Source organism: Sorex fumeus, unplaced genomic scaffold (assembly GCF_029834395.1).
Source record: "Sorex fumeus unplaced genomic scaffold, SorFum_2.1 ptg000131l, whole genome shotgun sequence".
Classification (NCBI taxonomy): Eukaryota; Metazoa; Chordata; class Mammalia; order Eulipotyphla; family Soricidae; genus Sorex; species Sorex fumeus.
Window position 1 is genome coordinate 24,701,305 of NW_026606188.1, and position 14,260 is coordinate 24,715,564.

At 41.6% G+C, this 14,260-nt stretch overlaps 1 protein-coding gene across 1 annotated transcript in view; it reads right to left on the minus strand.

Annotated features, from left to right (window-relative positions):
* Positions 1 to 13,510, minus strand: part of RAP1A (RAP1A, member of RAS oncogene family) — a 79,805-nt gene extending 66,295 nt beyond the window's left edge. Inside the window, exon 1 of the mRNA XM_056106565.1 lies at positions 13,427 to 13,510. The gene's annotated coding sequence lies outside the window, so the exon portion shown is untranslated. The remainder of the gene's footprint in view (positions 1 to 13,426) is intronic.
* Between the last annotated feature and the right edge of the window lie 750 nt (positions 13,511 to 14,260).

Sequence of the window (14,260 nt, forward strand, 5' to 3'; positions counted from 1 at the left end):
CAGTAAGACAATAAAAAAGGGTGGGGAAAAAACAATGTTGGGAAATTTATATGAATATTAATTTAAAGAATTAGAAATATGTCTATATATAAACCATACTTATCACTCTCAGAGCATTTACCTAGGTGCTGACATCCGTTTTAAAAAAAAAAACTCACCCCACTGTGAGTTTTTAAAATCTTAAAAATTTTTTTAAAAATAACCCTATTGGCTCAATCAGCCTAATCAGTGGCTAAATAAATCACAGTTCTCCTACATAAAAAAAAAAAAAAAAACCTACTGGCTATTAAATGCCTCAGAACTATCAGTTCATATTTCTGAACAAGCCACACCCTCAATGTACTAACAGAAGACAAAAACATATGCTCCCTCCCTACTAAAAATAATTTATGCTTACCTCTGTATGTCCCTGGGAAACTCACATACCATGAACTGCTGATTTTCTATGTCTAGGGAAACTAATAGTCACCAAACAGATTTGTTTTAGGCAAAAGTCATTAGCAACATCACCTTCAAAATCAAATTTTACACTTATTTTCCACAAAGGCAGGTAGTGACAGCCTGTATCTTTGTCTTGAATGAACTGCCACTCTCCTTTCTTTTTCAGCTCACCACAACAGGCTCTGGAAGACTTGCTGCTACTTCCCGCTTCCTCTTATAGACCATCACATGCCTGGCTTTTCACCATTGAGTTTTCACACTGAATATCATCTCAGGAGTTTTCCCTCAAAAGAGTTCCATGAGAGCAATTCTTTAGTTAAGGGGAGCAAGATCATTCTATTTAGGCTTTCTTCTAATTATAATCCATTAGGATTAAGATTACTCATATTTCTTTTATTTCAAGTCACCACAAGTAAAAATTTAATTAACTCTGGGCACAGGGTATTGCTCAGTACTTACCTTGCAAGCATGTGACCTGACTTTAATCCCCAGTACCCCCCAGTCCCTAAAAAGTTGATTTATTTTTACCAAGGGTGGGGGTCTCCCAGTAACACTGGGTGGTTGGTGAGGAGCAGGGTGTCCATACAAGGGCCTAAGGATGCTGTGCTGCTCAGGCCCTGGCGAGAAATGACGCTGGCCAACTCTGGCTGCATTCAGGGGCCTCTAGAGCGAGCCTGCCGAGTGAGCATGTGGCTCCCAGGTTTAAACCTGGGCCAGCTGCATGTAAGGCACAAGCCCCCAACCCCGATGGCCACCGTACTGTTTCTCCAGTCCAAAATGCTGCACTTTTAAAAATTTCAGTATAGGGCTGTGGAGATAGTACAGCCATGTACCATGGATTCAATTTCCAACTGCATGTTTATTCTAAACCCCATCAGGAATAAGCTTTGAATACTGCTGGGTATGGCCAAAATCCAATAAATGAAAAATAAATAAAAAGTAGATTTTAACGTATCAGGACTGAAAAGATACTATAGTGGGTAAGGTGCTTGCTTTACATTCAGCTGACCCAAATATAATCCCTTGCACCCCACATGATTTCCTGAATCCTACCACGAATAAGCCCTGAGCACAGAGACAGGTTTAAGTCCTGAGCACAGCTGGTGTGGCTCAAACCCCCTTTCTTCCAACTTTCAATATAGTGAGGAATTACTGACATATCAAATAGTCCATTTGGAGGCCTGAGATAAAGTACAGTGAACAGGGTGTTTACCTCGCACGCAGCTGCTCTGGATTCTGTCCCTAGTACACTATATGGTCCCCGAGCCTGCCAGGATCCCTAAGCACAGAGCTAGGAGTAAGCCCTGAACACTGACTTGGCGGTGTGACCCTCCGCCAACAACAACAAAAATATAAAGTAGCTCATTTCGGTCCACACCTGGCAGTGCTCAGGGACAACTCCTGATTATGTGCTCAGACATGACCTGTAGTCTGGAGACATGAACCAGGGTCAGCTGCGGGGTCAGGCCAGTAGGCAACTTACCTCCTGTACTATCTCTCCAAGGCTAAAATTTTCCTGTAATAATATTCAATGACCTTATTAATCTTTTTCAAAAGAAAACCTAATATTTAAAGGTAATCAAAGAGGAATCGAAAGAACTATGCTTGGAATATCACGATTCACTCAAATGAGAGATAGAATCCGGAGTTCTGATCTTCGTCAACGCTCAAGAATCAGGGACGCTGTCTCATTTGCCAAGACATCAAAAATCAGATGGGCTGGACACGTAATGAGGTTTACAGACAACCGCTGGACTAGAGCCATTACTGATTGGATTCCACGAGACATCAAAAGATCACGTGGACGCCCACCTATAAGATGGTCAGACTTCTTCGTCAAGACCCTAAATGATCGGTTTGAGGCTCTACATGTTCCTAAAACGAACAGATACCATTGGGCTACGCTAGCACGCAACCGGGATGAATGGAGACGTTACTGGCACTCGCTCGAATAAATCGATGAATAACGGGGATTAAGTGATTAAGTGATTAAAGGTAAAGGTAAAGGCCCTCCCGTTGATCGTCGATTTGCTCGAGCGGGCCCAGTAACGTCTCCATTGGAGACTTTGTTGTTACTGTGTCTGGCATATCGAATACTCTCGGTAGCTTGGCGGGCTCTCCGAGAGGGGCGGAGGAATCGAACTCGGGTACCGAGAGTATTCGATATGCCAGACACAGTAACAACAATATTTAAAATGAAACAAATTTATTTTTTTAACTTTTTAAAACTTTTTTTTGGCTTTGGGATCATACCCAGCAGTGCTCAGGGCTACTCCTGGATCTGAGTCTGGGGATACTAGTATTACTCCTGGCTGCACTGGAGAGACCGTGGTGTGCAGGGATCCAACCTGGCCTCTTACATGCAAAATATGTACTCGCGCCTGCTCAGCTATCTCTCCAGACCCAGCTACTCAAGTCAGTGATTTCTCCTGCCAAGTTGCAAGCAAGCTTCTAAGAAAGTAAAACACGCAGACTGGGAAGGCTTTCACTGCCATCTGCATTCAGTGCCAAAATGGTTCAAACTAGGAAGACCGTGTTCTCAACAACAGTTTGGGGGAAAGGGTAAGAATGATCAGCTCGAGGAATAATGGTAGTTCTGATTTCTGTTGATAGATAAAATTATCTTCAAGCCGATCAAAACAGACTCAACTGGAATCTTTAGAGTTCTGACACTGAATCGGAGTTCTGATTATCATTCACTAAATTATTTAGTAAATAAAAGACAAATCAATTGACCAGGCCTGAGCTTTTACAGTTTTACCTAGAACATGGTATCTGCTACTGAATGTAGCCTGCCCACATGGCAGGAGTTTGGCAAACTCCCCGTGGCGTATCCAATATGCCAAATACCAGTAACAATGATGGGTCTCATTCTCCTAACCCTGAAAGAGCCTTGAATATGGCACTTTTTAAAATCTCAGGGCTAGGACGAAGGAGACGTTACTGGTGCCTGCTCAAGGCAATCAACGAACAACAGGATCGTGACGGTATTTGCAAAAGAGAAATGCACACACTCTCCAATACTATGTGTGCTATATTCATTGATTTTAAAGTTTTAAAGATATTTTTCAAAAGCCAAGATTTGAATAACTAAATAATAAGGGATTTAATTCTGAGTTTAGAAAACATTAGAAACATTAAAAAAGATACAATGCAATGGTTTAAAAAATGCAAACACCCTCAAAGTTTCGCAGGCATGTGGTAATTTTTTTAAAAAGTGTTGCTTCTTAAATATTAAACAGATAACTCACAGTTCACAGATTTATCAGTTCAAAGAAACATTAATATCAACTTTCAGGGAACTTGCATACATTATTATTATTATTCAGCCAAGCAGAAATTGTAAGCAGAATAAAACTTGAGCCATAAACCAGAATGGTTACAAATGGCATTACTATTACTTCTCTTTAAGAAATTAAGGAAGATAATCAAAGTATTAAAAGTCATATTTTTCTAAAGATCAAATACTCAACTTCTTTTTTACTGCTCTATGTATCACTGTCCTCAACAAACATCTTCTTAATAAACTATGCTTCACTTTTAATCACTTCTTGCTTATATTACGCTTTTAAAATCCGAAATCATTCACGAACGTAGAAAGAATTTATGCAGAGATTACCTCTACAGAGAGTCCAAAGGCAAGGATTCTTATTAAGAACTCAAAAGTGTCAAAATTTCTGCAGACTATATATTGCAACATAAATATGCCTTGCACTGGTGAAATACTGGGAATCTTTATTTCTCACTTTAAAAAAAGCTAGACAGCAATAGGGGCTGGAGAGATAGTACAGGGATTAAGGATTTGAGCTTGCATGTAGCCAACCCTACTTCAATCTCTTGCACAGCACAGGTTACCCAGAGTTCTGCCAGGAGTGATCCTTGAGCACAGCCAGTTGTGGCCCCAAGACTCAAAATAAAACAAAACAAGACAAAGAAAGCAATGACCAAAGTGTACTGTATCCTACTAGGATAACCCAAGTAAATGAGTTTTAAGCTTAAGACTCTTTCCTCTGAATAACCTCTTCAAACTGGAAACTCTTGAAATGTATGCAAAGATCTTTACTGCAAAGACTCTCCCCAAACCCTTCCTCCTGCTTTCTAATAAATCTCAAATCTTGCTTTACCCGTAACATTAATCTAGCCTCCCTGTCTTCAGAATTTTCTTTCCTCGATCTATTTTGTATTCTAGGAACTGCATTCAGTTTCCAAAAGACAAAGTCTGATGGGGGTAATAATTTCTCTCCAATGGAGAGAGAAATCAACACATGTGATTCTGAACATAGTTTCCAAACCTAGTTTTTAAGTCCCTAATAAATACTTATGGCCTTATGCATGCACATTTTTAAGTGAAGTCTCCCAGATCTCCAGCTTGTCCAGAACTATCTTGGTTCTCTTCCTTAACACAAGGAAAGTCTACCACTCCCCTCCAACTTGCCTTTTGCATCTCTGTAATCATGCAAACAAGGGAACAAAAATGGTAACTCCTGTGGAGCCTTCCAGAACTGCATGTAATTTTATTCTTCAACTTTTTAACTTTGATTCCTTTAAACACAAATTCTTTAAATGCACAAAACTCCCTCCAGATTTAACAATAGCTACATTACTTTAAATGCCTTTTTGAAAAATACAGTTCCTCCAGGCATTTCAACTTACTCCGTATTAAAATGTAAGATTTCTCACGCTTGCCATTTTAGTAAAGATCATTAAAAATCTATTTCTTTTAAACAAAATATAAAGATACTCAAATTGCAACTTCAAGGAATTATCTATCATGATTACTTTTAACTAAGATTTTTTCAAAGAAATTCATTCCAATCAACTTTTCAAAGGTTACTGCAAAAAGTACTAATCATATAATCTGATTTTACAGCTTACTAAGGTTTCACAACTACCACCCAAGACCTGTGACAGATATCTATCAAACTGGCAAAGATTGTAAAAACTGACCTATACATTGCCATTGAAGGTGCAGTGAGACACATACTCTTATACACAGGGTAAGCACCCTCTGATCCAGTTATCCCACCTCGGGAATCTAGCCTGAAGGAAGAAAAAAAAGAGAGAGATGTAATCAAAGGTAAATGTGCAAAACTGTTTGTCCCGTGTTATTTAAAACAGAAATATTTTTTAAAAAATCAACCCACAAAAGCTCCACATAGAAGACCAATATCTCCTCAGAGAAAAAAGGAGCAAAACAAAATGTATGACTTTATTTTCAATTAAAAGAAATTTAAAGCTAAGAATTAAAAAAAATACATTAAATGTCAGTACAACTATCATGTGGTGATAAGTTTGTGGATGAATTTCAACTTCTCTATAGTTATGTTCTCTTCAAAATCTGCCACGATAAACACAAACTCTTTTAAACAAAAACAAACAAAAAAAAGTAAGCATTTATAGCCAGTGAAAATGATCCTGAACCTAATAAAGGGCACATGACCTGAAATAGAAATAACATTTCCTAGTCCAAAAATGACATCAAGTTTACTGTTTCCTATTTCTATTATGTTCACATTTACTTTAAATTAGGTAAAGAACGTCACTCCAAACTCAGCAGTATTTATGAAAGTATTTATGAAAGTATTATGAGAGTATTTAAGGTACATTATCTCTAAGTCAGCCAAGACTCCAACAGAAAGCACACCCATTAAATGAACTATTTTATGAACATTGAGAATAAATGACCAACTAATCCTACTCAAAATATGCAAAGTAAAAAAGTCTTGCTCTGCAAATTAACTAAATATTCTGTTACTAATTTACAAGAATATCTTGTCTAAAGCAGGAAGAACTTGAAAATAAAACTGACAGGCTATCCATATTCACTAAAAACACACAATGATGCATTTTATCACTGAATTTCTGTTCTAGGCAACAAGAACTTCTGTGGCACAGCATAATTTTAAATAGTGTATAAAAACTACTGTTCTCTAAAACTGCAACATGAAACAGAAAAGTGAAACTCAGGAGTCAGAGCAATAGTCCAGCAGGTCCCATGCAGTTGTCTTGCAGGCCCTCTGACCTAGGTTCAATCCTCTGCACCACTTATGTCCAGGGCATGAAAACCACCAGGAGTTACCTCTAAGCAGAGTCCAGAGTAAGCCATGAGCACAACCCAGAGTGTCCCCCCTCAAAAAAAAAATTAAAAGTTTAATTAAAAGTAAAAATTAAAACAAAACCCTACTTACTAAAATAGGAAAAAACTTTTAATGACATGGCATATAAGCAGAAAAGCATCTGCAAAGGAAAAAAAGACTTGGACTTAAGCAAAATCAACAGTAGCATAAATAGTCCTGCTTTTACTCTTAAACTGGAACATTATTTCCTCTAATACTAAAAAGCTGTTAGAAAATAAGACCAAAAGAAATGGATGCTGATCAACTAAGAGGATCTGAAATATAATGAATTTACTGAGCATGTGTATCATTAAATGAATTTACTTAGAATGTGTATCAAAATGAGTTTATAATGAATTATTATACTTTACTGAGAATGTGTATCATTAAATTTTTATGGCACAGGAATATTTTTAGAATTAAAATTTTTAAAGAATTACTTTAGGAGCTGGAGAGACAGTACAGGAGGTAAGGAACTTGCCTTGCACATGGCTGGTCAGGGTTTGACCCCCTGTACCCCATAAAGTTCTTAGAGCCGGCCAGGAGTGATTTTTAAGCACAGAGACAGGAGGAAGCCCTGAGCATATACAGGTGTGGTTAAAAAAAGAAGTGTTATTTTAAGGCATTCTATAGTACCTTCTATTTTATGGTACAATATTTATAAAAATCTCCTGTTCTGGCAAACAAAATTAACCAAAAGACTATAAATTTATTAGAAATTATAGTTTCAAAGTTTGGTTTTCATTAAAGAGTTTTATAATGAGTCAACTACTGCTCAATGAATAAACCTAAAATATATTAAAGAAACATTTATTATGAATGAAATGAAATGAAACATTTATTATTAATGAAATATATATTATGAAACATTTTCACAAGCAAAGGTAGTTCAAAGACATCAACATTTGGACTACATACTGAAAAATACAAAACATCCAAAGAATAAGTATTAAATTTCAACTGCTAAAATAATTATGTTAAGGCTGCTTGCGTAATGTTCTATAAAGGAGGCGACTTCAATACAGAATGATCCTATTTATAAATGAATTTTAAAATATCACTGAAAATACAGTGAATGAATTTAGTCTCACAATTACATATCTGACACAACTGAAATGTTCAGTCTGTGATAAGAGAATTTCCCACTACTACTTCCTTACAACTGTACAAGTTGCATTTGGGATTTACCCAAAGAAACAGTTGCAACCAGGTCTTATGTCTCTCTGATTTTATACTTTTGTCACTGATAACTAATCACAGCATTCTATATTGAGTAAATTATTTTTTCAAAATCAGAATGTAACATAGTATTGCTAACAAATGTGTGTGCTTGTGATTTGTGAATTCTAAGTAAGGCATTTCAAAATTTTAATTAGTCCATTTTTTACCTCCTGTAAACGGGCCTCATTCCCCTGAAAGAGCCTCCAATACAGCAGCGTTGGGAAAGACGAGTAAGGAGAGGCTTCTAAAATCTCAGGGCTGGGACGAATGAAGACGTTACTGGCGCTGACTAGAGCAAATCAATAAATAACAGGACAACAGTGATACAGTGATACAGGGGTGGGGATGCAACCCAAGGCCTCAGACATGCAAGCAAGTCCCTCCCCTCTGAGCTACAGCCTTTCCTCAACAGTGCTTTTTATCAGTTATAAAGTGTAGAATAGTATATTGCTATTATCATAAAATATGACTTAATTTAAGTATATTCTGATACCAAACATGATTACATATTTAATTCAAACTTGAGTAACTGAATCCCTATCAATATGTCTGCACCAGGCTAGAGAGAAAAAAGGATCTCTTATTTGGGAAAACGGAATATGCAAAGGATATTTTTTTCTTCCGATTTAGCTATCCCAAATTTATATAGCCTAAATGAACATGTCATTAGACCAATAGCTGCAGTTAATTTTATAGAACATATTTAGTTCTCTGTGTTAAGTCATATACTTTTGAAAATCTCATTACAAGGATGATCATTTTTAGACACTTATAAAGGTACACTATTTCTTGCTTTAACTTCACGTTAATCAACATAATTTCCTTTTTCTATTGGTGCCTGTGTACCTTCTTCCTCTGAAAGGCCTATTTTCAATTAGAAATGAGAAAATGGTATGCATAGTTCTCTGATGAACTGCTTTGTTGATCAGAACTTTATGATAAGCTAAGCTTTAAATTCAATACTATCTGGATCATTTAACTTTGAAACAGAGTGCCCTCTTAACCATTAATCACAAAATGTGTGTACAGCAGATCAAAAAAAGGACAAACACATAACCACTATTACCAATTAAAAATGGAAATAGGCCAGTATTAGCTCTGCATTTAAATAAATAGATAAAAAGCACACAAAAACTGCTGGGATGCCCCACATTGGTAAGGGGGGAGTGTACACTTCATCTGGCTTAATAACATGAAAGCTCTAACATTTTTATCTTTAACATGAATTGTTTCTGTAAGCGGTAAATTAGGCATTAAGTCATGCAACAATATATGACATAAGAATTAGCAAAAAATACTTAGAAATATGTCCTTTTTTCAATTGATGAATTTAATCTGAACAGGTCAAATGTAAATTTATATTCACAATTTTAAATTTATTTTAAATTCACACTTTAATCTCATCACAACATAAAAATATAAATGCTTCGAGTTACTTTTACTTGTAAAATGAATTACTAAACTTCTAAAATAAGAAAACTTCTGAACTGGGAGCTCAGAGATTATCAGAGGTTCAATGACATTTACTGGGTCCCAAGCACATATACACTAATCCATGTGCTTGCAGGCAACTCAACTTGCCCTATTCATTCATTTGCTATTTCCAACACAAGCCACATCTAGTCATGTAGATTTCAGACAAGAAATGGAGAATAATGCCTCCAGTGATGTAATTTCTATCAAAACAGACTGGTATCATACTATCTTATAAACAATAAAATCTCAAAGATGCAATGCTGACCCTATTTAATAGAAACAATAGTCTCTTGTTTTGAATAACTATAAAGAATTACAACAATTCAAAAATTCATCTGTGAGAGTCCTCAAGAGTACTAGTTGCATAATTTACCCACAAAGAACAAAACAGGCCTGTCATAGTTTTAAGATTTTAAAGACAGACAAAACAAATTAAATTGCAGATACCAATTTTAAAAAATCCCTTTGTAAGTTAAAAAATACCTTTATTTGATAGTAGACGCGCAAGTGGAAGTGTATTTTATGTAAGATCAGCAACTACATACAAAGTCCATGGGTAACAATAAATGATAACGGAAATCTGGAATGATTTAACTATTAGATAACAAATTTCCACAGAACATAAAACTCCCTGAAGGCAGAGACCCTGTGTAAATCCAACACTCTGTTGTTGAATGTTAAAAGTGAACTAACAGGGGCCGAAGCAGTAGTACAGCGGGTAGGGCACTTGTCTTACATGGGCCAATGGGGTTAAATCCGGTCCCTGATATGGTCCTCTGGTTGGGCCAGGAGTGATCCCTGACTTATACAGAGCCAGGAGTAAACCCTGAGCACCTCTGGGTGTGCTCCTCTTCCTGCCCCCTTCTTACCCCCCAAAACCAAAAAGCCAACAACAAACAAAATGAAACAAAAACTGAGAGAACAAGAACTCTTTGGGAGCTGCTGAAAACTTCAACGTGAGGCAGGGATGTGGTTTAGTCCTAGAGTATATTCCTTACGTGTCTGAGGCTCTGGGTTCAATCCCCACTACTGCAAAAAGGAATAGAAAAATTCAACCTAACTGAAAGACCTGTATAACCCAAATTATGTTTACTATACTAAATAACAATAATAATAATAATAATGCTAGTCACAATGCCATGAAACTTAAGACCAACAACGGTGGTTGTCACTTTTGGTGGGGGAGGAGGCCAGGACAAGCGAGAGAACACACCTGGCTTTGTACTCAGGGGACTTACTTGATACCAGAATTCAAACCACTGTCACTGTCACAGTCACAGCTGCATGCAAGGCCAACTGCCTTAACCCTCCGTACTATCTGGTCCTCTGGTTGTCACTTAGACTTTGGAAGAACTCAGAAACAAGAAAAGCACACTCACATACTATCACTCAGTAATCCTGCTGGAAAGCAATCCCAATGAAATATTCCAAAAGAAAAATGTATACAGTATAGACAGAAAAGTGTTGAATTTATTGTCTTAACGTGTGTGTGTGGGGGGTGGGGGGGGGATATATGATCCACAGCTGATAAATGGGCTACACTGAAATTACCTTTGGGTTTGAAATGAAGATCAGGGGCCAAAGAGATAGCTCTTTGGTAGGTTAGCTGTGCAATCTGTGCACGGGAGTTGACCTGGCTTATTCATGCCCCAGCACCACAGAAAGCATTGCCAGAAAGCATTGCCAGGAGTAACTCCCAAGCACTGCCAAGTGTAGCCCCTCCAAAAGTGAATTAAAAGAAAATAAATGGAGGATAAACTTCCTATTTGGTTTTCTCAATTCCACTTTTGCCCTTCCCGTCTCTCACAGCCAAGCTGATTTCCACACAGTAGCCAGAATGATTCTCACGAGCTTAAGTTACAACAGTTCTCTCTTCCACTCAGAACCCTCTGGGGGTTTCCCATCTGGTCAAGAAAGACCCAAAGTCCTTACCAGGGCCTTCGCCCCCTCTGCATCCCAAACTCCCACTTGCCACTTGCTTCCAGTTGTTCTCAAAAGGGCCAAGTGCACTGGAGTTCTCTCTGCCCAAGACCTTCTTCCCCAGAGAATTGCATATCCCTCACTCCTTCAGGTTCTGCTCAGCTCTTGAGTTTTCCCTTAACTGCCTTTCTCCACCCACCTTTACTCTTTACCGGCCTTTACTCCACTGCGTGGCTCTTATCATGATAAACTCATCTTGTTATGGTCCAGCTTTCCCATAACTTGAGAATGTAAGTTCTTACTAGAACTTTTGCTTTATTTACATAGCAGGCATTCAAAAGGTACCTGTTGAATTAATATTGAATGCTGATACAGTAATTATTAGCTACATGAAAAAGCAGGCAACAAACAAGCTTGGAATGAAACAGGGGAAATGAGTAATTTGTGAACACCCTCAAATGCTGATCCTAAGGAGGGGGTTTCACAATAAAAATAACCAGTTATCGCAAGTTATCAAGGTGACTATAATAATTCTATTTTCTCAGAAGTCATCTCTTTATCAGCTTAAAAACGACAGCAACTAGAGAGATGGCATGAGATCAGGGGCACACCAGAACCCAGTTCAAATGGCACCATGTATGGACCCCCAGCACTGCCAGGGGTCACTCCTGACCAGAGCAAGGAATAGGCCCTAAGCACTGCCAGGTGTGGCCCAACCTCCAAAACCTGCTAACAGTTATTAATGACAACACGAACAAAGGTTCTTGAAGCTTCAGCATGGAACTGAATAATATTGAATAGCTCCACTTTACTTCTGAGGCAGGTATCCAAGGTTGGTTTCAGAGGATCCCTGAAAGGGAATGCAAAACTCTGCATAAACGCCTATTCGCCTATTACTTTTTTTCTGGGACAGAATCAACTTCTGTCTTGATACTTTCAAAGTTGTCAGTGGCCTTGAAATATTCAAGCGCAATATTCTACCACGTAAAAGGATACAAAATATGTAATACCTCGACTATCTTTGCAATCACTCATTTAAACCAGGACCTAGTATTCACAGCACAATTCAAAACATGCAGGAAACTGCAGATTTAAAGAGAATTTCAACCAACACAAGCACAATTTCAAAACAGAAAGTGGGCCGGGGATGCTCGGTGATTCAGTGCTTGCTGCCTAGCACGCAGGAGGTCCTGAGTTCCACCCCTGCCTCAGCTCAAAACGAAATTAATAAAAATAAAAAACAAGTACAGTAGGAAATCATAACAAAGTCAGACAGGAGATGGGAGTCTCGTTCAGAGATTATTACACCAAAGTAGCAAGACACAAATTACATCAAAAAGCAAAAAAAGCCCCAGCACCGCACGAGCACTGCCCTAAGGGCCCCCCACCCCCCCAGGCAGAGACAGGAAACCAATGCAAGTTTCCAAATCCTGTTGCCAGCACCTACCTTCTGAGGCTGCCCTGCATCACGCCTCTGAGCGGGGCGCCACATGCAAACCATGAGCCCATTTCCATGCTCGGACAGGGCGGAAACACCCAGGAAGCAGAACACTCCGGCCACCTGTACGGCAGTGGCCCCGTGGCCTCCTGCCCTCCTAACTCCCCTTCCTCTCTCACACCCTCCTCCCTTCCACGCGGCCACGAAACGCCCTTCCCCGGGAACGGCCCCGCGAGCCCCAGGCCGGCCGCCGCACCCCGCGCGCGGGTCCGAGCCCCAGGGTCCGTCCCGTCCCGCGGGCTGGCGCGGCTCTCCGGCCTCCCTCTGCCCGCCGCCGCCGCGCTCCCCAACTTCCCGCACGGGGCCGAGCGGCACGCGCCCCCGCCCCCTCCGGCCGACGGACGCGGCGACCCCCTCTCGGCGACCCCCGGAGAAGGCGCCCGGGGCCGCCGCGACCGCGGACGGGAGGCGGGAAAGGGGCCGGGCGCCGCGGTGTCAGCCCGGCGGCAGGAGGAGCCCCGCGGGGTCCCGCCGCCCGACCCCCGCCCGGCCGCCCGAGGGGCGGGTGCGCGCCGTGACACCCGGGACCCGCGGGCCGGGGGACACAATGTCCTCTTTCTCCGGCCGGCTCCGGGTGTGGCTGCTCCGCGGCGCCTCCCGGCCCGGCCCGCCCGCCCGCCCGCCCGCAGGCCCCCGGCCGCCGCCCCGGACAGCGGCGGACGCGGACGCCAGGGCGCCGCGGCGCCGAGCGGCCGCACGAGCCGGGCGCGCCCCTCGCGCCCCCCGCGCCCGCGGCTCCCCGCCCCTCACTCACCCCGGGGCCGGCACCTCCTCCGCCTCCTCCTCCTCCCTCCTCTAGCCGGGGCTCCGGCTCCGGCTCCGGCTCCGGCACGGCGGCGGCGGCGGCGGCAGCGGCGGCGGCGGCCTCGGGAGCGCGGGCGCCTCGGGAGCGCGCACGCACGCAGCACGCACGCCCCGCCCCCCAGGGCGCCCCGCCCCCCCGGCCCGGTCGCCGGGCTCGGCCCCGCCCCCCTCCGCGTTCCGGCAGTCCGCTTAAAGGAGCCGCGCCGGAAGCGCGGAGGGGCGGGGGTGCGGGTGGGGTGGGAGGTGAGGCGAAGGAAGGCCGGAAGTGAAAGGAGGACGGGTCAGGCGAGAATAGACTTTTGGAGGGAATGCGTACTACTCGTCAAGTGCTAATTGAGCAGCTAGTTAGGTGCCTACCTACTTTGCTGCCTTTATTCCCTCTAGATTTAGGAAGTAAAGCAAGCTAAAGCTCTGCATTTTAATAGTGAGGGAAGAGGACAGGGGTGGTTAAAAAAAAGTAGGCAAAGATTACAAGTAGTGACAGTGGTGTAGCTGGACATTCTTTGCCCGAGAGACCTCCAAGACACATAGGCACAGCATAGAGCTTAACACCCTGGACGAAGCTGGGAAGCTGCTGGTTCAAGCTCTCCAAGCTGAAAGAAAACCCATCCTAAATCCAGAGAGGGGAATACATGCGTCATGTTGCAAAAATAACAAAGCCCGGGGCAAGAGTGATAGTACAGGATTTTAAAACACTTGTCTTGCATGTAACCGTTTTTTACCCTGGGCACCGCATATGATGCCAAGGGAACCGCCAGGTGTGTTCCCTGAGCACACGCCCCTG